The 23,865-nt window shown below is 36.3% G+C and overlaps 1 protein-coding gene across 1 annotated transcript in view; it reads left to right on the top strand.

The window, feature by feature from the left end:
* Positions 1-23,865, top strand: part of WNK3 (WNK lysine deficient protein kinase 3) — a 183,176-nt gene that overhangs the window by 77,145 nt on the left and 82,166 nt on the right. The gene's annotated exons all lie outside the window — the stretch shown is intronic.

Below are 23,865 nucleotides of genomic sequence, written 5' to 3'. Positions count from 1 at the left end.
AGTATTAAGTAATTTTCTTTGGAGAGATTACAAATGGTATTGTTTTTCATTTCAGTTTCACATGTTCATTGTACATAGAAATGCAATTGGTGTGTGTGGGAGGGGGTGTGTGTGTCTTGTATCCTATGACTTTGCTGAACTTAATTATTTTTAGAAGAGTTTTTTGGGTAGAATACTTGTGATTTTTTTTTATGTAGACAATCATGTAATCTCCAAAATGTAGACCATTTAATCTCTTTCTACTCTATATGCCATTCTCTTTCTACTCTATATGCCATTTAGTTCTTATTTTCCTTTTGTTGTGCTGGTTAGCATTTCAAATACTGTGTTGAATAAGAGTGATGAGAATGAACATACCTTGTTTCCAAGCTTAGAGGAAAACATTAAGTCTTTCACGATTAGGTATGATGTAAGCTATAGATTTTTCCTACATGCTCTTTATCAAGTTGAGGTAGTACCTAGCAGCTATTTGAGTCACTGAGAAAAATTCCTTTTCTCTGTTAATATAATTTTATGATTTTTTTTTACCTATTGGTGTTGTGGATTACATTGATTTCAAATGTTGAAACAGCATTGCATCCTTGGAATAAACCCATTTGGTCATAATGTATAATTCTTTGTGTATATTGTTGGATTTAATTTACTAACATTTCATGCAGGATTTTTGAATCTTAAGTTCATGAGAGATATTAGTCTGCCATTTTTCTATATCTTTGTAATTTTCTGTCTGGAGATTGTATCAATTGCTGAGAGAGGATGCTGAAGTTTATAATCGTAGATTTATATATTTCTCTTTTTAGCTGATTTTTTCCCATTTGTTTTGAAGGTCTCTTGTTCCATGCAATCACATTTAGGATGGCTAGGTCTGCTTGTTGGATTGATCTTTTTATCATTATATTATGTCCCTTTTCATCCCTACTAATTTTCTTTTCTCTGAAGTACACTTTATCTGATACTACATATCCACTCCTGCTTTCTTTTGATTAATGTTAGCATGGTATATCTTTCTCCTTCTTTCTACTTTCAACCTACTTGTCTTATTGTGTTTAAAGTGAATTTCTAGTAGAAAGCATCCAGCTGGGTTGGGGTTTTTTTTGTTGTTGTTTTTTTACCCACTCTGCCCATGTTTTCCTTTCATTTGGTATATTTAGACCATTTACACTCAAAATAATTATTGATATCTTAGGACTTAAGTTTGACATTTTAGTATTTGCTTTTTGTTTCTTTCCCATGTTCTACTTCCTCTGTTTCTCTGTTCTTGTCTTCCTGTAAGTTACTTGCAGATTTTTTCAGGATTCCTTGTTTTATTTATACTGTTTGCATGTATTGTGCTGTATAGTTTTTTAGTGGTTGCTCTAGGTATTACGCTCTGTATATGTAACTAATACACTCTTCTAGTATGGACATTTTACCACTTCAGGTTGAGTATTGAAACCTTACTTCCATTTAGGTCTCCTTACCCTTCCTACTTTTAAAATATAATTGTCTCGGGGCGCTTGGGTGGCTCAGTTGGATAGGCATCCAACTTTGGCTCAGGTCATTATCTCACAGCTTGGCTCATTAGTCTGAGCCCCACATTGGGTTCTATGCTGACAGCTCAGGGCCTGGAGCCTGCTTCGGATTCTGTGTCTCCCTCTCTCTCTGCCCCTCCCCTGCTCACACTCTGTCTCTCTCTCTCTCTCTCTCTCTCTCTATCAAAAGTAAATAAACACTAAAAAAAATTTAAATATAATTGTTTCAGAGCGCCTGGGGGGCTCAGTTGGTTGAACGTCCAACTTCAGCTAAGGTCATACTCTCACAGTTCATGAGTTCAAGCCACATGTCCAGCTTTGCGCTAACAGCTCAGAGCCTGAAGCCTGCTTCAGATTCTGTCTCTCTCTCTCTCTCTCTCTCTCTCTCTCTCTCTCTCTCTCTCCCTCCCTCACCTGCTCACGCTCTGTCTCTGAAAAATAAATAAATATTAAAAAATTAAAAATAAATAAAAATAAAACATAATTGTCTCAAGTGTATCCTCATATGTTAAGTACCACAATAGATGTTATATGTTTACAGACCTACTGGCGAAAAGTTCTAGTTTTGTTTAGTCTGAGAATATCTTTTTTTTCTCTTTCATTTCTGAAGGTATATTTTGCTGGATGTAGAATTCACGGTTAACAATTATTTTCTTCCAGCATTTGAAAAATGTTATGCCCCTCCTTTTGGCTTCCATATGTTTAGGTGAGAAATATGCTGTCATTCAAGTTGATGTTCCACTAATGTAATGTGTTGTTACTTCCTAGTTGCTGTTAAAATTTAGTTTTTACAAGTTTAATTATGATGTATCTTGGCATGGATTTCTTTGGGTTTATCCTCTTTGAAATTCACTCAGTTTCATGCATTTGTTTTATGTCTGGCCAAATATGGGAGGTTTTCAACTATTATTTCTTTGAATATTATTTTCTGCTACATGTTCTTTCTTGTTTCCTGCCAAGGCTCCGATTCAGTCTTTTTTTGTTTTATTGTGTTCCATAGGTTTAGAGGCCCTGTTAATTTCTTTCAGTTTCTTATCTCTTTTATTCAAACTGAGTAAATTCTAATTAATCTGTACTCAAGTTCACTTATTCTGTTTTCTGTCATTTGCATGCTGTTAATTAGCCCATTCAGTTAGTTTTTTATTTACATTATTTTTTATTTCTATAATTTCTATATAGTTCATATAAGTTCTATTTTTTTCCTCAGGTTTTCTATTTTTTCATTTGTTTCCAGAGAAATTATAATTACTTACTGAGGATTTTTTTCTGACAGCTGCTGTAAAATCCTTGTAAGATAATTCCAACATCTGATTCATCTTGGTATTGGTGTGAGTTGATTGCATTTTCCCATTTGAGTTGTGATTTTTCTTTTCATGTGACAAGTGATTTTTTTTGTTGTATGTTGGATATTTTTAGTATTATGATTGGGGATTCTTGGTCATATTTAAATCTTCTATTTTAGCAGGCACTTGGACTATTGAGTTTAGCCTGTAGACTCTATCCTTCTTTTGTGGACCATAGTTCCAAAGATAATTTAGTTTCTTGAGCTCTTGTAATACTGTTCTGGTCTGCTTGGTCTTCTGGCTCTTGTTGAGCCCTCACTGGGCCCCTGTTGGTGCTACCTGCAGTAGTGGAAAGGGTTTTTCTGGGCTGCCAAGTGTTAGATTTCAGGAGTGGTAGATGCTGGGCCGAAGGATGGAAAGCATATCCCCTGGCCTCTTATCTGGCCACCTGATGCTGGTACCCTTCATACTCGATATTGCCTAGTGCCACTAGAATATGGAAGCATTTACCTGGTTACTGTTTATTGCTGGTCAGGAGTTGAGGGGTCATCATGGCTCTCTTCCACTGGACACAGGTGAGGACATAATGATGTGGGTTGCCTTCTGCCTTTAGGTGAAGTGTCAGGAGACACCTAGTCTGGAACTTTTCCTGCTGTGTGGTGGAGCACAGGAGCTTCTGGGTCTGGAAGGCTCTGTACTACCCGACTCTTTCCTCTGTTTCTTCAATCTTGTAAGAATGTTGGTGTTTTCTTTTGATTTTTATCTGCTATAGGGATTACTCTCAGATGAAAAGCCATAAAAATGGCAAACTCATCCACTATTCTTCCTTTTTTCCTACTGACACCTTCCTACCAGTTTCTACCTGCTTTTGCTTGGTCTCAGGCAGTGTTTTGTTTTACATTTGTCCAGCACTTTCATTGGTAACTGCCCAGGGTGGGGGAGGGTATTAGAAGTAGACCTTACTTTCCCAATTTTTGTCATTGCAAAATAGCACTTACGTGAGGTAATCACTGTAGTCCTGTCAGTAAACCCTAGAAAGTTGAAGGGATGGTATGAATTTCTGATATTTGGGTTATTTTACTGCCAAGGTAGAGGAAAGAGAGATCTTCAGTCTGGTCAAATAGCAAGCTATGCTTACATTTTGTGTCTGTCTCTCCAATAAAACTGAAGGTTTTTTGCATAGAGATCTGTACACTATTTGCCTCTGTATTCCTAGCACCTAGCATAATGATTGATAAAAATAGTTGCTTGTTGCATGTCTGTTGAATAAATTAATAAACAACGTCTATAGATATCTCTATCGTCCTGTTCTCAGTGACAGAAGTGTTCTTTGTTAATATTTATCATTCTTGTTGCCTAATCAGGACTTCCAAATTGATAATGAACTTGTGTTTGGTGGGTGACCTAATATCTGTTCTTATTTGTCCATTTTATTTTCCCATTTAGAAATGGACTAGGGACATAAGAGACAGGAAGTGAATCATGAATTCAGATATGCCAATTGTGGTTTTGATCATTTTATCAAATAATATGGAAAACCACTTATTCTGATAATTATTTATTGCTAAGGTCAGCATTTCTTACTTCCTCTAGTGTGATGTGTTAGTAGTAGTGAATTAGTACTTCCAGTGGTTAAGATTGATTTCATTTGACATTGTGGTCTAATCAAGTATCCATTTAGATGGTTTAATTTTCAAGCTCTTGAAGAGAAATATTAAACCTCAGCATTTTATATGCAGTTGCATCCCTGCTCAGTATGTTTCGATATCACTTTGCTTTTCTACCACAGTATTTGCATTATTTTTTCTTTTTTAAAAATCTTTTTCCAGTTACTTTAATTATATGAGTAACATGCCAATATATACTTATGGTAAAAATTTAAAACAATACAGAGAAGCCTCATTTGATCCACCCATATCCTTGTTCCTTCCGTTGTCAGATTGGTGTATATTCTTTCAGATCTTTTTCAGTGTAGTTACATATATAGATATGTACACTTAGACCTTACACAACATTGTTTTCTGGTTTGGTCTTTCAGCACATAAAAGAGATCCTACTGTATATGTCACTTTGTACTTTTTTAACTTAATTATGTGTCTTGGAAATATATCTTTATTATTACATATAGGTATACTGGATTTCATTTAATTTTTATTTAATTGCTCCATAGTATTCATTAGTAAGACTACACTGAAGTTTGTTTAGCTGTTCATCCTGCTGATGAACATTTTGGCTCTTTCCAGTTTTTCACTATGTTTTAAAAATTTATTTTTATTTTATATTTATTTATTTATTTTTAATATTTATTTATTTTTGAGAGAGACAGAGTGTGAGCAGGGGAGGGTCAGAGAGAGAGGGAGACACAGAATCTGAAGCAGGCTCCAGGCTCTGAGCTGTCAGCACAGAGCCCAATGCAGGGCTCAAACCCATGAACCATGAGATCATGACCTGAGCCAAAGTCAGACACTTAACCGGCTGAGCCACCCAGGCACCCTTATTTATTTATTTAGAGAGAAGGGAAGGGGCAGAGGCGGAGAGAGAATCTTTTTTTAAAGTTTATTTACTTTGAGAGAGAGAGAAAGAGAGAGAGAGAGAGATCGCGCCTATGTGTGAGAAGGAGGGAGGGGCAGAGAGAAAGGTTAAAGAGAATCCCAGTATGGGGCTTGACATGAACTGTGAGATCATGACCTGAGACAAAATCAAGAGTCAGATGCCCAACTGACTGAGCCACCCAGGTACCCTGAGAGAGAAAGTGCGAGAATGAGAGAGAGAGAGAGAGAGAGAGAGAGAGAGAATCTTAAGCAGGCTCCATACCCAGCATAGAGCCCAAGGTAGGCCCAATGTGGGGCCCAATGTGGGGCTTGATCTCACGACTGTGAGATCATGACCTGAGATGAAGTCAAGAGATGGACGCTTAACCGACTGAGCCACCGAGGCGCCCCCAGTTTTTCACTATTTTAACTAATATTATAGTGAACAAAGTAGATCATACTAGAATAGACACTGAGGCAGAATTACTAGACTATAGGTCCTATACGTTTTTTATATTAATACATATTGCCAAATTGCTTTTCCAAGGGACTAGACCAATTTAAATTCTCAGCAGCCAGTGGTACAATCTGTCAATATTTGATAATATCAGATTTTTTTTTGCTAGACTGATGAGTAAAAAGAACATATTGTTTTAATTTATATTTCCTTGATTACTAGAGATGATGAGCGTGTCTTCATAAGTTTATTTTTAACTTTTTATTTTGAAATGATTTTAGATTCACATAGTGTTTGCCAAAATAGTACAGAGAGTTCCTGTGTACCCCTCCACTCAGCTTTCCCCAATATTAACATCTTATATAACCATAGTGCAATCATCAAAACCAGGAAATTGACAGTGTATGATACTATTAATTAAACAAAAAACCTTATTTGGATTTTAACAGTTATCACATGCACTCATTTATTTTGTGTGTATCTGTAGTTCTGTAAATTTATTTCATGTATAGATTTGTGTAGCAATCTCCACAATCAGAATGCAGAACAGTTCCTTCACTCAGAAAAACTCCTTTGAGCTATCCATTTATAATCATACCCTCTTCCACCTCTAACCCCTGGCAATCACTAATCTGTTCCCCATCAAGATCATTTTCTCCTTTGGAGACTATCGTATCAATGAAACTATACAATGTGTAACCTTTTGAAAGTGACTTGAGATCCATTCCAGTTGTTATGTGTATCACTAGTTGGTTACTTTTTATTGTTGAATACTATTCCCTTACATAGCTACACCATAGTTTGTTTACTTCTTCATTTGTTTATTGAATATTCATTTTTTTGCTTGCAAATGTTATTTGCCTATTTGTCTGAGAACTTTCTCTTTTTCTTTTTGATTTCTTTATATGTTCTAATACTAATTCTTTGTTAAATATAGTGCAATTACTTTCTTTCAGTGTGTCCTAATTTGCTTATAGTGTCCTTTGTCACCCAGAAGCTTTTATTTTTTATAAGATCAAATCTATTCACCACTTTTTTTTCCTTTTGGATTTTGCAGCTTGCTTAGGAAGGCTCAGCGTAAAATATTCTTCTATATTTTCTTCTAATACTCTAAAATTTTTTCTTTGTTTAGCTCTATGTTCCATTTTGAATTTTTTAAATGTTTTTATTTACTTTTGAGAGAGAGAAAGGGAGGAATACAGAGAGAGAGAGAACGAATGAACAAACATGAGCAGAGGAGAGGCAGAAAGAGAGGGAGACACAGAATCTGAAGCAGGCTCTGGGCTCTGAGCTGTCAGCACAGAGCCCAATGCAAGGCTTGAACTCACAAACCGTGAGATCATGACCTGAGCCGAAGTCAGGCACTTAACCGACTGGGCCATCCAGGTGCCCTTCTATATTCCATTTTGATTTTGAGTTTTTTTGTGGACTATCTGAAGTAAAGATCTAGTGTTTTTTCAAAATGAATAGATATCTGTCCCAACATATTTATCATTATCCCAACTGTTTGTCATTTCCACACTGATCTGAAATGGTATCTTTATCATATCTGAAATTACTATACATACTTGACTCATTTCTCAATTCTCTTCTGTTCCTTTGACTTTTATCTATTCTTATACCAATACTCTAGTGTTTTTAACGACTTTATTTGTAAGAAATTAAAGATTTTTCTTTGATTTACTCTTAGATAAAACTTGTTTTAAATGATTGTTAATTTTGAATTGGATACATTTTTATTGTTAATATATGTATTTATGGCATTGTAGTCAGACCACACTGTCTACTTATTGGAATTTGATATTTCTTTTTTTTTTCTCTGTGTGCTAAAGATTTATATTTTCCATTCTGGGATGTGTATTCCAAGTTTTGTCTATATTTATTACATTATGCTTCTTAATTATAATATTAAAATTCTCTATATCCTTTCTTTTTTGTCCAATTCTTTCACTTTCTGAGAAAAAGCGTTGAAGTATCCGACTATAATTGTGGATTTCTCCATTTCTTTTTTTTTTTTTTAAATTTGTTTATTTAAATTTGTTCATATAAATTTGTTTATTAGTTAACATACAGTGTAGTATTGGTTTCAGTAGAAGAACCCAGTGATTCATCACTTATATACAACACGCAGTGCTCATATCAACAAGTGCCTTCCTTAATGCCCGTCGCCTGTTTAGCCCATTCCACCACCCTCCTCCCCTCCAGCAACCCCCAGTTTGTTCTCTGTATTTAAGAGTCTCTTATGGTTTGCCTCCATTTCTATGTTTCTCTTGTTTTTCCTTCCCTTCCTCTATGTTCATCTGTTGTGTTTCTTAAATTTCACACGAGTTAAATCATGTCTTTCTCTGACTGACTTATTTTGCTTAGCATAATACATTCCAGTTCCATCCATGTTGTTGCAAATTGCAAGATTTCATTCTTTTTGATCACCGAGTAATATGCCACTGCAATTATACACAACACATCTTCTTTATCCATTTATCAGGTGATGGACATTTGGGCTCTTTCCATAATTTGGCTACTGTTGATAGTGCTGCTATAAAGAGTGGGGTGCATGTGCCCCTTCAAATCAGCATTTTTGTATCTTTTGGATAAATAGGAGTGCAATTGCTGGGTCACAGCGGAGCTCTATTTTTAATTTTTTGAGGAACTTCCATACTGTTTTCCAGAGTGGCTACACCAGTTTGCATTCCCACCAGCAGTAGAAGAGGGTTCCCCTTTCTCCTCATCCTCACCAACATCTGTTGTTTCCTGAATTGTTATTTTTAGCCATTCTACACAGATGTGAAGTGGTATCTCATTGTGGTTTTCATTTGTATTTCTCTGATGATGAGTGACGTTGAGCATCTTTTCATGTGTCTGCTCTGGAAAAATGTCTATTCATGTCTTCTGCAAATTTCTTCAGTTTATTATTTGATTTTTGGGTGTTGAGTTTGGTAAGTTCTTTATAGATTTTGGGTACTGACCCTTTATCCAATGTCATTTGCAAATATCTTCTCCCATTCTGTCGGTTGCCTTTTAGTTTTGCTGATTGGTTCCTTTGATGGGCAGATGCTTTGTATCTTGATGAGGTTCCAATAGTTCATTTTTACTTTTATCTCTTTTGCCTTCGAGACATGTCTAGAAAGAAGTTGCTCCTGCCGAGATCAAAGAGGTTCCTGCCTCTTTTCTCCTATAGAATTTTGATGGTTTCCTGTCTCATATTTAGATCTTTCATACATTTTGAATTTATTTCTGTGCATGATGTAAGAAAGTGGTCTAGTTTCATTCTTCTGCATGTCACTGTTGAGTTTTCCCAGCACCATTAGAAACTGAAGAAACTGTCCATTTTTCCATTGGATACTCTTTCTTGCTTTGTCAAAGATAAGTTGGCCACATATTTGTGGGTCTATTTCTGGGTTCTGTATTCTGTTCCATTGATCTATGTTTCTGTTTTTGTGCCAGTACTCTACTGTCTTGATGATTACAGCTTTGTAATACAGCTTGATGATTATAGCTTTGTAATATAGCTGCGTTTTTTCTTTGGCATGCTGCTGGGATTCAAAACCCAAAGTTTTATGGGAATGCAAGCTGGTCCAGCCACTCTGGAAAACAGTATGGAGGTTCCTCAAAAAACTACAAATAGAACTACCCTACAACCCAGCAATTGCACTACTAGGCATTTATCCAAGAGATACAGGTGTGCTGTTTCAAAGGGACACATGCACCCCCATGTTTATAGCAGCACTATCAACAATAGCCAAAGTATGGAAAGAGCCCAAATGTCTGTCGATGGATGAATGGATAAAGAAAATGTGGTGTATTTATATATATATATATATATATATATATATATATATATATATATATATTATATATTATATATACACACAAATATATATTATACACACACAATGGAATATTACTTGGCAATCAAAAAGAATGAAATCTTGCCATTTGCAATGACATGGATGGAACTGGAGGGTATTATGCTAAGTGAAATTAGTAAGTCAGAGAAAGACAAAAATCATATGACTTCACTCATGAGGACTTTAAGAGACAAAACAGATGAACATAAGGGAAGGGAAACAATAGTATAAAAACAGGGAGGGGGACAAAACAGAAGAGACTCATAAATATGGAGAACAAACTGAGGCTTACAAGAGGGGTTGTGGGGGGGGGATGGGCTAAATGGGTAAGGGGCACTAAGGAATCTACTCCTGAAATCATTGTTGCACTGTATGCTAACTAATTTGGATATAAATTTTAAAAAATAAAAAATAAAACAAATTAAAAAAAAAAACCAAAGTTTAAAGGATGGCATGGTGCGGATCTACTCCCCGCATCTGCCCTGCTGATGAAAGGCCTTGGCTGGCACCTACAAAGTCATTTGTCCTTGGGGAGACAATAAACCCTCTTCCAAAAGTACTCCAAGAATGGGACTTTTCTCTCCCAGTAAACCCCAGAGATCTCTACACCTTGCTATGTACTCTGGGACCAGCTCCCTCCTCCCCAGGAGCATGTCACAGCTCCACTTGGAGAAAGTCTCCACAATCTCAGAGTTTGAGCTCTAAAAGCTGTTTGCAAAAAAGAACTGGGACACTCAATACTTTCTGCTTCCCATTCTGTGGTCTAGAGTGGTTTTTCTCTTGTGCTAACTCGATGCCACACTTTCTCAACCCCTCTCTATTTCTCTCCCTTTTGTCTCCATCAAAAGGTTTCCCTCCCCTCTGTGGCTCTCCCTCCCCTCTGTTTTTCTCTCCCCCAGTTCACATCCACATACCTAGCACCTGCCAAGCTGTCTCTCTACAACTGTGGAGATCCTTGTGCCAGTCCGCAGATCGATTTCCTGGGTGTTCCAAGTAATCTGACCTCAATACAGCTCTGTTTGAGGGACAAGGATAGCCCAGTGTCCCCCTCCTTCTCCACCATCTTAACTTCTCCATTTCTTCTTATTGTGAGTCCTAATTCCTTAATCCTAAAAGTTTCTGGATTCTGAAAGGATTTTCCTATATTTGTTGCCAAAATTCATTTGGTGGCAAACTTGACCTGAACCAATGAGACTACCAATAGTGTTTCTGTTTTTAAAAGCAGACACATTCTGGAGCGACTGGGTGGCTCAGTCGGTTGAGCATCTGACTTCAGCTCAGGTCATGATCTCACAGTTTGTGGGTTCGAGCCCCGTGTTGGGCTCTGTGCTGACCACTTGCTCAGAGCCTGGAGCCTGCTTCAGATTCTGTGTCTCCTTCTGTCTCTGCCCCCCCCACTCATGTTTTGTCTCACTCTGTTTCTCAAAAGAAATAAATGTAAAAAAAAATTAAAACAAATAAAATAAAAGCATACACATTCATTTATATTAAGGATTACATAATTGGTATGTGTAAGAACCCCTTGTACAACAGGACTGAATGCTGCTAAATTTTTCATTAGTTAACCTGTATTCTTGAATTAAAATATTTACAATGAAATCTTTATGATATATGCAAGGATATTAAGAACACCTATATACCAAATACTCTAGAAATGAAAAAATTACCATATTTACTGTCCTCTGGATATACCTGTATTTTTTTGCAAGATTTAAAACTTCATTTAAATAGTACCCTAGCATATGTATTCTTCTGTATTTTTTTAAATTCAATATGGATTATGAGATTATTATGAGATTTACCCATGTTCACATATGTAGCTCTACTTTCTTCATTTTCCTTTTTTCCCATTGATGTGCATGTGAGTTTTTCCCATTAATTTGCTTATTTCCATGTTCCTGACTCATTCCTTTGGGATAGAATATATGTTATTAATTTTATGGTTGCTAAATCTCCTCCCATGTTTAGTCTTTTTTTTTTTTTTTTTGGCTTTTGCTTTATATTTAAAATGAAGGTCTAGTTGATCGGCATTGGTAGCTGATTTGGGCTTCTTCAATTAAAGTGTGTAAACTTTGTGACTTCTAGGTTAACAATGCCTCATCCCACATCTAATGAATGCCTGCACTATTAGTGAGATCTTTTGTAGTTAGCTGGACATGAGTGGGATGTATAATGGATGTTCCAGAAGTTTCTCAGATTCTTCATTTTTAACTGTTCTCCAAAGAAGATTTCTTCTAAATATATGACTCCTCTTAATAACAGCAGAGGAGAAAACATTCTGGTTCAGGATACAATCTAGAATAATTGTTTGTATTTTATTGTCACTCTAATAGTTTCTTCTAATTTGGAACAATTGTTTTAGTCTTTCTTGGTCTTTTATGACCTTGATGATTTTGATGAGTGTAGACCAGTTATTTTATAGATTAGTATTCAAAATGGGTTGGTCTTATGTTTCCACATGATTAGATTCAGGTTATGCATTTTTGGCAGGAATAATATAAAGGCGATTTTTGAGTCCTTTTTAGTGTATTATATCAGGAGGCACATGGTGTCCGTTGTTTTATTACTGGTGAAATTAATTTTGATTAGTAGGTTAAGGTTCTGTCTACCAGATTTTACCACTGAAAAGTTATTATTTTTTAATTTATAATTAAGTAATATGTGAGGAGTTACTTTGAGTCTATGTTTATCATAAAACCTTTACCCACAGTTTTGGCAGCCATTATTGCCTATGATGATTATTACTATGATGATTGCCAGATAATGGTTTTCAAATTCTGTATTTATTATTTGGATTAAAGCTTTCCGTTTTCCCCATTTATTGATTGATTGATTTAAATATATAAAAGTATTTTTATTTTGTTCTATGGTTTATAACTCATGAGTATCATTATTTATTTTGATGCACCAACTATCTCAGATTAGGCTAGTGGGTTCCTCTTCAAACTTGTTTCTTTAAACTTTTGACATGTCCCCATCATTCTTTGAACTTACCTTTTCACAACAAGCGTATTCTATTCTTCTTTGCCCCAACTTCACAATTGGTCATATCTCAATAAGTTCTGGTTGAGAGAGTTTGTTTTAATGGGGATACAATCTCATAAGAGGAACAGTTTCAAAGTGAGGGAAAAATTGGTGATAATAGGAAAGAGAATGGAGAATTACTGGAGTGATGTTCTTAAGAAGGTGAGAGGAGATGAAGTTTAATTTCTAAATAGAAGAGTTGGCCTTAGCATAGGAGCCCAGACAGGTTGTCCACAATAATATGCGTGAAGGTAGAGAGTATGGGCACAAATGATATTAGGTGAGTAGATGTGGTAGTAGGAGTTTACGGTAATTCTTTTCTTGTTTCTTTTTTATTTTCTCAGTGAAATAAAAGTATGGTCATCATCCGAGCATGAGTTTGGGAGAGAGAGAGTGTGTATTAAAAGTTTGAGGAGAGAGGAGAAGGTATAAATAAGTTTTCTAAGAGAATGGTAAAATGAGTGGTAGTAACACTTCCAGGCAGCATTAAGTACCTACCTGAAGATAATTGTTCTAAAGATTTTTTTGATTTTGGTGCTTCTCTTTTTCTAGCTTTGGTGTTTCTGAGAGGTTTGGTGATCCTGGTTTTCTAACCCAGCTCCCTCTTGAATTTTTGGCCAATCTCCATTGCTACTTACCTCTTAGCACAACAGGGGTTTGGAGGTGGATAGGATTGCCCAGTTGCTCCTTCTTTACCTTCCCATTGAATCTCTCAGATAAATTCCCCAAGGCCACTTCATGCTTCTGGTATCTACTGTGAGTAGGTTTGGTGCTTCCCAAATCACTCCTAACTTTGTAGTAGTTTTCTCCATATATGTTCCATATATGTTTGAAGCTTTGGTTTCCAATGATTTTGTTTCCCTGTGGATGTGAACTATTGTTTTCTATTCATTTGGAGATTCTCCACCATTTATGGTCTGTGGATGGCACTCGTTTTTAATTTTTCTAGGATGTTATAACTTTATTCCAGTTTTTTAAACCATCATCTTGCTTTCTAGAGTAATAGAATGAATGTATATGATCACTGTTACCATATTGATTCAGTCTCCTAGAATTTTTTTTCTGTGTGAATAATGTGGATTAACATAAGGAAAGGTAACTTAGTGATTTTTGTTGTTGCAAACGTTTAGCATTGACTACTAGGATGAGGAGTATCTTTCAGGTTTTTGTTGGTATTGTTAGAAGCAATGACTGGATTGGCCAGATTTTAGATTTTCAATGCATCAGGAGTCAATAAAATGTTTTTATATATTAATTTTTTTCACAGATAAATCTACATATTAGCATATCTGATGTGTACATTTGTAAGATTACTCTGGAAATTGTGGTTCTGACTGACATTTCCTATTTTATTACTGCTTCATAGCTGATCTCAGTGAAATCATAATGTTCAGCTCCAGTTTCTTAAATCAGGAAAGTAATGTCTTTACACTTTATTCTTGATGATTTTAATTCTAACTATAGTATGTTTAAGACCCAAAAAGATAGTTACTGAAGATATTAGTGCCTTTGAGATGTTTACTTTGTCTCTGGTTACATTTCTGTTTTTCTAGTCCTTTCAAGACAGTACAGAAACTATCTGAAGAATGGACTGATGGGTATAATGCTGTTGTTAATTGGCAAAAGATTCACCATGTTCACTTTGTTCAGAAATATCCATGGGTCTAGTGTGTGTGAATATGATTAAAACAGTAGGTTTATGGGGCACCTGGGTGGCTTAGTCGGTTAAACATCTGACTTCAGCTCAGGTCATGATCTCATGGCTCATGAGTTCAAGTCCTTCATTGGCTGTACTGACAGCTCAGAGCCTAGAGCCTGCTTCATATTCTGTGTCTCCCTCTCTGTCTGCCCCTCCCCCACTTGTGCTCTGTGTGTTCCTGTGCGTGTGTGTGTGTTTATGTCTAACTGTCTGTCAAAAATAAACATTAAAAAAACAGTAAGTTTATTCTGATAAAGACAGTTTTTTAAAAAATATAACTTATTGTCAAATTGGCTAAAGTACAGTGTGTAAAGTGTGCTCTTGGTTTTGGAGTAGACTCCTGTGGTTCATCGCATTACATACAACACCCAGTGCTCATCCCAACAAATGCCCTCCACAATGCGCATCACCCATTTTACCCTCTCACCCCCCCCACCCCCCCATCAATCCTCAGTTTGTTCTCTGTATTTAAGAGTCTCTTATGGTTTGCCTCCCTCCCTCTCTGTTTATAGCTATTTTTCCCTTTCCCTTCCCCCGTGGTCTTATGTTAAGTTTCTCAAGATCCACATATGAGTGAAAATATAAGATATCTGTTGGTAAGGACAGTTTTAATATATTGAGACCAGTTTCCAAGGCATTTGAAAGGAGTAAATCTTACAGTTAGGGAGCTGACATTGAGGACCTACAATGTATCAAGCAGTGTCATCTCATTTATTCTTCATTCTAACTTCCTCTATAAAGTAGTTAATTCCATTAAATGAAAATGTATAAAAATTGAGAAGTAATGTTAGTCTGGTTTCTCTAGAGAGAGAGATTCTGGATCTAGGATATTAGACCATTTATGTAAAAATGCTAGTTAGCGCAATATTTTATTTATGTGAAATTACTTTATTCTAACTGAAGGAAAACTGGTCTAAACAGTCGGTGCATTTACTGAATGTTGTCAAAAAATGTTCTCAAAAGACACATATTGCTTAGGATGTCTTCGGAATGTAGAAGCTGGTAATGATAAGGACATTAGTCATTTGGATTGATTTACAGGGACATTATTTGGCCTTCTCCGTTTTGCAATATAAATTAGTTGGGATATTGAGGATATTGACAGGATGGGAACCTTTCAAGTAGCTCTCATTCTCCAGGAAGGAGCCAATCTCTAAAATAGAAGCACAGTTGAAATCTGCCAACTTGGGAAGTTGGTGGAATGAGCTAAAAGACTGATTATCTGTGGATTACTAATAAAGTTATGTGAGGGAAAGGCAAACTGTTCTTTAGTGGGGATAGCAATGATGAAGTATATTTATTTTATCATAGTATACATGTTAGCATTCTCAGTTTTTTAACTGTGCAGTTTTAAAACATAGTTTTAACAATTTGGACTTAATACTGATACTGGTTTTGGTATGCAACACCAGTTTTTTTTTTCAAGTTTTTATTTAAATTCCAGTTAGTTAACATAGCACAATATTAGTTTCAGATGTAGGATTTAGTGGTTCATCACTTACATACAACACTCAGTGCTTATCACAAGAAGCGCCTTCCTTAATGCCCATCACCCACTTAACCCATCTCCCCACCTATCTCCTTTCTGGTAAACCATCAGTTTTTTTCTCTATAGTTAAGAGTCTGTTTCTTTTTTTCTTAGTGTTTATTTTGAGAGAGAGAGGTCATGCTCACAAGTGGGGAAGAGGCAGAGAGAGGGAGAGAGAGAATCCCAAGCATGCTCTACACCATTAGCACAGAGTCAGATATGGGGCTTTTGAACTCCTGAACCGTGAGATCATGACCCAAGCCAAAATCAAGAGTCAGACGCTTTACCAACTGTAAAGCTTTACCACACAGGTGCCCCAAGAGTCTATTTCTTGATTTGTCTTCTTTCCTTTGCTCATTTGTTTTGTCTGTCAGATTCTACATATGAGAGAAATCTTATGGTATTTGTCTTTCTCTGACTTAATTGTTTCACTTAGCATTATACTCTCAGATGTCAAGATTTCATTCATTTTTCTGGCTGAATAATATTCTGCTGCATATATATACCGTATATTCTTTGTCGTTCATTAGTTGACAGACACTTGGGCTGTTTCCATGATTTGGCTATTGTAAATAATGCTGCTATAAACATAGAGGTGCGTGTATCCCTTTGAATTAGTGTTTTTGTATATTTTGGATAAATACCCAGTAGTGTGATTACTGGGTTATGGGTAGTGCTGTTTTTAGCTTTTTGAAGAATCTCCATACTGTTTTCCACAGTGACTGCACCAGTTTGCATTACCACCAACAGTGAAAATGAGTTTCTTTTTCTCCACCTCCTCACCAATACTTGTTGTTTCTTGAATTTTGATTTTAGCCATTGTGCCGGATGTGAGGTGATACTGTAATTTTGATTTGTATTTCCCTAATGATAAGTGATGTTGAGCATTTTTTCTTGTGTCTGTTGGTTATCTGGGATGTCTTCTTTGGAGAAATACCCGTTTATTTCTTATGCCCATTTTTAGTTATTTATTTTATTTGTTTATTTTTATTTTGGCAAGTTTTTATTTATTTTTATTTTTTTAATATGAAATTTACTGTCAAATTGGTTTCCATACAACACCCAGTGCTCATCCCAAAAGGTGGCCTCCTCAATACCCATCACCCACCCTCCCCTCCCTTCCACCCCCCCCCCCGTCAACCCTCAGTTTGTTCTCAGTTTTTAAGAGTCTCTTATGTTTTGGCTCCCTCCCTCTCTAACCATTTTTTTCTTCCCCTCCCCCATGGTCTTCTGTTAAGTTTCTCAGGATCCATGTAAGAGTGAAAACATTTGTAGCAACATGGATGGAACTGGAGAGTGTTATGCTAAGTGAAATAAGTCATACAGAGAAAGATAGATACCATATGTTTTCACTCTTATGTGGATCCTGAGAATCTTATTCCCATTTTTAAATTGGATTATTTGTTTCCTGGGTGTTGAGTTGTATAAGTTCTTTATATATTTTGGATATTGACCCTTTATTGGATACATCATTTGCAAATATCTTCTCCTATTACATAGGTTGCCTTTCAGTTTTGTTGATTGTTTCCTTTGCTGTACAGAAGCTTTTTATTTTGATGAAGTCCCAATAATTTATTTCTGCTTTTGTTTCCCTTGCCTCAGGAGACATATCTAGAAAAAGGTTGCTAGAGCCAATGTCGGAGACATTACTGCCTGTGCTCTTTTCTAGGATATTTATGGTTTCAGGTCTCATATATAGGCTTTTAATCTATTTCAAGCTTATTTTTATGCATGGTGAAAGAAAGTGGTCCAGTTTCATTCTTTTGCATGTAGCTGTCCAGTTTTTCCAACACCATTTGTTGAAGAGGCTGTTTTTTTCCCATTGGATTCTTTACTGCTATTGTTGAAGATTAACTGATCATATAGCTGTGGGTTTATTTCTGGGCTTTCTATTCTGTTCCATTGATCTATGTGTCTGTTTTTGTGCCAGTACCATACTGTTTTCATTACTGCAGCTTTGTAATATAACTTGAAGTCTAGAATTGTGATACCTCCAGCTTTGCTTTCCTTTTTCAAAATTACTTTGGCTATTTGTGGTCTTTTGTGATTCCATATAAATTTTAGGATATTTTGTTCTAGTTCTGTGAAAAATGCTAGTGGTATTTCGATAGAGATTGCATTAAATACATAGATTGCTTTGGGTAGTTTAGGAATTTTAATAATATTTTTCTTCCAGTCCATGACCATGGGATATCTCCATTTCTTTCTGTCCTCTTCAATTTCTGTCATCAGTGTTTTACAGTTTTCAGAGTACAGGTCTTTACTTCTGATTAGGTTTATTCCTAGGTATCATTATTTTTGGTGCAGTGGTAAATGTGGTTTTCTTGATTTCTCTTTTTGCTGCTTCATTATTAGTGTATACAAATGCAACAGATTTCTGCACATTGATTTTGTATCCTGTGACTTTACTGAATTCATTTATCAGTTCTAGCAATTTTGGTAGAGTTTTAGGGTTTTCTGTGTATAATAATGTCATTTGTCAATAGTGAAAGTTTTACTTCTGAAAATAGCTTTTTGAAAATAACTTTTCTTCTTATACTTTTTAGAAATTACAGCAAAGTATAAAGTTAAAATTACTGGTTAACTCACCTCTCAGAAATGAACCTTTGTAGTTTTCTAGACATTTTTCCATACAAACACATACACAAAATATTTTTTAGTATTTTATCAGAATTGGATCATACCAGCTTTTAAAAAGATTTCTTCTTTTTTTAACTATTTTTTAATGTTTATTTATTTTTGAGAGAGAGAGAGAGATAGCAGGGGAAGGGCAGAGAGAGAAGGAGACACAGAATCTGAAGCAGGCTCTAGGCTCTGAGCTGTCAGCACAGAGCCTGACGTGGGGCCCAAACCCACGAACCGTGAGATCATGACCTGAGCTGAAGTCGGATGCTTAACTGACTGAGCCACCTAGGTCCCCCAAAGATTTCTTATTTTTATTAAAGTATATAAAGCATATATACATTAAAGTACCCTAATCTAAATCTAACGTACCCTAATTGAAGAATTTTCACGTATCTATTCCCCCACTAAATGCAAATGAAGATAGAGTACATTTTCAGCCCCCTAGAAGATTCACTAAGATCCACCCACATTGTTGCATGTATCATTAGTTTGTTTTTTGTGCTTTGAGTTGTACTATTATAGATTATGCCACAGTTCAGTTATCAATTCTTCTGTTGATGTACATTAAGATTGGTTCTCCTTTTTGACTCTTAAAAATAAACAGCTGTGAATGTTCCTGTATGTTTTATTGTTGGACACATGCACTCATTTCTCTTGTGTCTGTATATAGGTGTGGGATTGCTGGGTCACAGGATAAAAGTATATTTAACTATACTAAATAATACTACACAGTTTTCCAAGTAGTTGTGTCAAAATACATTCCTACCCGGGTGCCTAGGTGGTTCAGTCAGTTAAGCATCCAGCTTCGGCTCAGGTCATGATCTCATGGTTCATGAGTTTGAGCCCTGCATTGGGCTCTCTGCTGTCAGCGCAGAGCCTGCTTCAGATCCTGTGTCCCCTCTCTCTCTGCCCCTCGCCTGGTAGTTCTCTCTCTCTCTCTTTCAAAAATAAATAAACATTAAAAAATATATTCCTACCAGCAATGTATGAATGTTCCAGTTATTTTACATCCTTATCACCACTTAGCATTACCTGTATGTTAAATTTTAGCCATTCTGGTAGATGTGATGTAGTATATATTGTGCTTTTAACTTGCATTTCTCTGATAAGTAACAATGTTGTGCACTTTCTCATGTAATTCTTAGACGTTCAAATATCTTCTTTTGTGAAGTGCCTAGTCAAATTTTGGTGGGGAGGGTAGTTGTCTTTTTTTTTAGTCTGCTTTAATATTGAACATTTCTTTAGCCTTTCTTTGTTTTTCTTGACAGTGTTCAAAAGCACAGGCCAGTTTTTTGTAGAATACCCTTCAGTTTATGTTTATTTGAAATTTTCTCATGATTAGATTCAAATCATAGATTTTTGGCAGGAATACCATGTAAGTGACATCTCTATATTAGGAGCCATGCCAGTTTGTCCCAAAATTTGTGATATTAACTTTTATTACATGGTTCAAGCAGGGCCTGCCAGGCTTCTCCACTATAAAGTTGCCATTTTCCCCTTTATAATTTAAGAGTTATTTATAGGGAGCTGTTTTGAGACTATGTAACATCATCAAAACTTTCACCCACTAGTTTATGTATCTATTGATATTCTAATTTCATCATTCCTCTTTATGTTTATTAGCTGTCCCTTCTCATTTATTTGTTTATTTGTGTAAGTGTGTACTTATGGGGCCTTATATTATTTACTAAGTTGTGATATAATATTATCATTATTTATTTTGATGGTTAAAGTACCCCAGATTTGGTTAATAGGCACCCATTCAAGGTAGATGTGGTGTCCTTTTGACATGTCCTTGTTATTCTTTTTTAAAAAAAAATTTAATGTTTATTTTTGAGGGTGGGGAGGAGGGGCAGAGAGAGAGACACACACACAGAATCCAAAGCAAGCTCCAGGCTCTCTGCTAACAGCAGAGAGCCAGATGTGGGGCTCGAACTCACGAACTGTGTATTCATGACCTGAGCCAAAGTCGATCACCTAACCGACTGAGCCACCCAGGTGCCCCAACATGTTCTTGTTATTCTTTTGAGTACTTCTTTATTTTCTGGCACGGTATGGTATTTCAGGCTCATTTTGTACTTTCCCTGCCCCTCCTCTGGAATCAGTCATTTTTCCATGGAGCCCTAATTCCTTTCAGTGGGCAATGTAATTTAGAAACTAAAATATGGATGTTGGCTGTGTTTTGTGTTACTTGGGGGTTATAGTTTCCAGGGTTCTCAGCACACAGACCAGAATATGTGTGTGTGTGTGTGTGTGTGTGTGTGTGTGTGTGTGTGTGTGTGTGTTTCGTATGGATACTTCCAGCCCACTTTACTTTTGACTTTGTGTTCTAGGAAAGAATTTTTTTTGTTTGTTTTTGCCATGCTTCTTTCAGTATATATCCAACATCTCTATTTGGTTATACAATGGGCATTTCAAATTCAATGTGTCCAAAATCAAACACTTTTTTTATACTCCCCTCCGACCACTGCCCTAAGGCTGTTCTTTCCACAGTTGTCCCCATCTCAGCAAATGGAAACTCTTTCTTGTTACTCAAGCCATATATTTGTGGTTATCTTTTACTCTTCTCTTTTTCTCAAATGTCACTTGAAATCATCAGAAAGTCTTTTGGCTTTTCCTTTAAAATATATCTACAACCTGACTACTTCTCACTTCCATCATTATCATGATGGTCTAATCTCTCTTACTTGAATGATTACAGTAGCCTAATTGTTGTCCTTCCTTCTGCCTTTGCTCCTTTATAACCCTTTTCTCATTCTAAGAAGCAGAATGATCCTTTTATTTATTTATTTTTTAAATATGAAATTTATTGTCAAATTGGTTTCCATACAACACCCAGTGCTCATCCCAACAGGTGCCCTCCTCAATGCCCATCACCCACCCTCCCCTCCCTCCCACCCCCATCAACCTTCAGTTTATTCTCAGTTTTTAAGACTGTCTTATGGTTTGTCTCCCTCCCTAACTTTTTTTTCCTTCCCCTCCCCTATAGTCCTTTGTTAAGTCTCTCAAAATGCAAGTCATATCATGTCTCAAAACCCTACCCAAAACCTTCTATTGCCCATATCACTCATAGTAAAAATACCAATACTTAATGGCATGAAAGCCCTATAGGATCTGGCCTCCCCTGCCCAACTCTCTGACTTCATGCAGATTTTCTTTGACTTCTGTTGTCTTTTCAAATGGTGATTAAGTCATTTCACAGATCTACAGTTTAAGGACAAGGGTATGTACACTGTTTATTAACAGACATTGATCTATAGTTCGCTAATAAGGTATGGTTTACTTTTACCCCCATAGTGTGTTTTCTAATGCTTGTAATAATCAAATATGGTAAAGACTGCAGTCTTCAACATGTATACCTACCAAAATTTTTCCTTTCTGCATCCTTGCTGATTTGGTTTTACTTGTAGGGACTCTACCTCCCAGAATGCTAAATGGTTCAGTTAGTCCTCTCCTTTTTATCTCCAATATGCATTCTCACTCCTTTCAGTTTTTTTTTTTTTTTAAACAGGGTTAGTTTCTGCCTCCAAATAGCTGTAGAAACTTGGAGGGCTGCAACAAGAGCAGTGCCTTATCAATTTGCTGGTTGGTACAGACCCTTGATAACTCAACTGACAGCACATAATACAGGGAAAGTATGACATATAAGTCTACTTTCAGTTAGTTTCCCTTTCATGAGGTGCTCTCTAGGGAGGCCCTGGAGTGAAGCCTAGGTAAATTTTTTTTTTAATCTAGTTCTACCTGCCTTATAATTAATAAAACTTCCTCCTAGTTTCTATCACTCTTGTTTGTCAGTTTTTGTGGTGCCGGTATGTTTTCATCTTTTTTTCCTTGCCTGTTTAATAGCCTTTGTGTCTTGATGTGAGTTTGTCCATGGAAATGTGCTGTGGATCATTTCTTTCTTTTTTTCATGTTTGTTTATTTTTGAGAGAGAGAGAGAGAGAGAGAGAGAGAGAGAGACACCACAAGTGGGGAGGGGCAGAGAGAGAGGGAGACACAGAATCCGAAGCAGGCTCTAGGCTCTGAGCTCCCAGCACAGAGCCCGACACAGGGCTCGAACTCATGAACCCTGAGATCATGACCTGAGCCAAAGTCTGATGTTTAACCGACTGAGCCACCCAGGTGCCCTGGATCATTTATTTTTTTATGGTAAATTTCATTTCTTGGAATCTTGGCTTGGCCAGGAATTCGGCTTGGATAAACAATGACTTTATAGATGAAGCATTCTTTTTAAGTATAAAAATATGGAAGTGGACATACACAGTGATAATTTTTTTAATTAGACAAAAATTTCACTGTTAAACAGGTATATGCATCATAAATATAGGCTTGAACCAGTTTGTATCTTGAGTTAGACCTGAGTTTGAACAGTGTCTCTGAATTATTTACTGTATGATTTGAGGAAAGGTATTTATTTTAGCTCTGATTGTTTTCATTTGTAAAATGACATTTTAAAATGCTTGTCTTGCATTTGCAACTTTGAAATGTAAAAAATAAGATGGATTGATGGATATACATGTGATATGCAATTATACTAAAATGCTATAGACTGTGAGTGGTAGATACATGGGTTTTCACTGAACAATTATTCAACTTCTCTGTATGATGTAAAAAAAATGCCTATCTTGCAGGCTCATTAGGTTTAGATGAGATATATGTAAGAAGTGCCTGGCATGTAGTAAGTGCTTAGTAAATAGCAGTTATTAAAAAATAAAAAGCACTTCATAGGAGAGGCATGTTTTGTAGCATTGATAATACAAGATAGTTTATGAAATTTTTAGATGTTTCTTTTCTTGTTTTTTGTTTTCTTTTTCTTCTTCTGTCTCCCCTCCTCCCTTTCTCTCCTTCTCTTCTCCTTCCCTTGAGATTATAAACTGCATCCAGGGCTGAGAATCACTGGTGGGAGGAGGGCAAATAATGACAAAGTAAGTTAAGGAGAAAGGATTAGGAACTAACGAAATTTAACAGAAAAGCCTCTGTGGTATGCACAAGGGGTCTCTGCTCCTCAGTACTGTCTGGAGTTATTTATCTATTCATTAATTTCCTTTTACTGACTCAATTTTTGCTTCTATCACTTACAGCCTCAGCTTGCTCATTTGTAAAATGAAGATAGCAATACTTACTGCTCAGAGTTGTCATAAGGGTTTAAGTAAGTTTAAATAATGTATATGAAGTGCTTAGCACTTAATAAATGCTTAATATTGATTGGTTTGTTGCTGTAATAAAAATAAAAGCAATGATGGGGCGCCTGGGTGGCGCAGTCGGTTAAGCGTCCGACTTCGGCCAGGTCACGATCTCGCGGTCCGTGAGTTCGAGCCCCGCGTCAGGCTCTGGGCTGATGGCTCGGAGCCTGGAGCCT

The sequence above is a fragment of the Panthera tigris genome, chromosome X (genome assembly GCF_018350195.1).
Source record: "Panthera tigris isolate Pti1 chromosome X, P.tigris_Pti1_mat1.1, whole genome shotgun sequence".
Classification (NCBI taxonomy): domain Eukaryota; kingdom Metazoa; phylum Chordata; class Mammalia; order Carnivora; family Felidae; genus Panthera; species Panthera tigris.
Note: the sequence above shows the minus strand (reverse complement) of the source record. Positions and strands in the feature narration are given on the sequence as shown.